The sequence below is a fragment of the Buteo buteo genome, chromosome Z (assembly GCF_964188355.1).
Source record: "Buteo buteo chromosome Z, bButBut1.hap1.1, whole genome shotgun sequence".
NCBI lineage: Eukaryota > Metazoa > Chordata > Aves > Accipitriformes > Accipitridae > Buteo > Buteo buteo.
In genome coordinates this window covers 12,074,023-12,074,605 of record NC_134204.1, presented here as the reverse complement: position 1 = coordinate 12,074,605, position 583 = coordinate 12,074,023, and positions in this window count along the sequence as shown.

Below are 583 nucleotides of genomic sequence, written 5' to 3'. Positions count from 1 at the left end.
GCCGTGGACTGCAAATGGAGGAGAACGGCTAACGCCTCTGAGGGTAGACACAGGATAATGCAAAGTGGCTCAGTGCAGAAGCTGAAGGCTTATGGGTCAGTAATCCTGGTGTACAACTGCCACTTGTAACAGTGCTCTCCTCCCATGCCAACATCATTTCCCCTGTGTATGCTGTGGGCGAGACCTCCTTTTTGCAGCCTGTGCTGAGCTCCCTCTGGCTCAGTGCTTCCCTGGCAGATGCCTCTGCACCGGAGGACAGCCACACTACCCACCCCACTTCACCCCTCCCTGGGAGGCACGAGTGTGGCTGAGTCCAGGCTGCATAGGCTAGTGCCATGGCGAGAGAAGCTCAATGTGATCCAGCATGCTTGTGGCAGTGTCTTAGTGCTGCCTTTAACCATGGGACTGTTTCTCTTTCCTCCCCTGTGCTCTCTGCAGCAGTAGTGCTGAGTTGTGCTGCATTATAAGGCAGCACTGCTGGGCACCTGACAGGGAAGCGGTGGTTGTTTCAGCCTGATGTCCTGGCTCTCCCCAGCACTGCCTTGCAGCATTAACCCGCCTTTTCTCTTCCTCATGCTGGGGT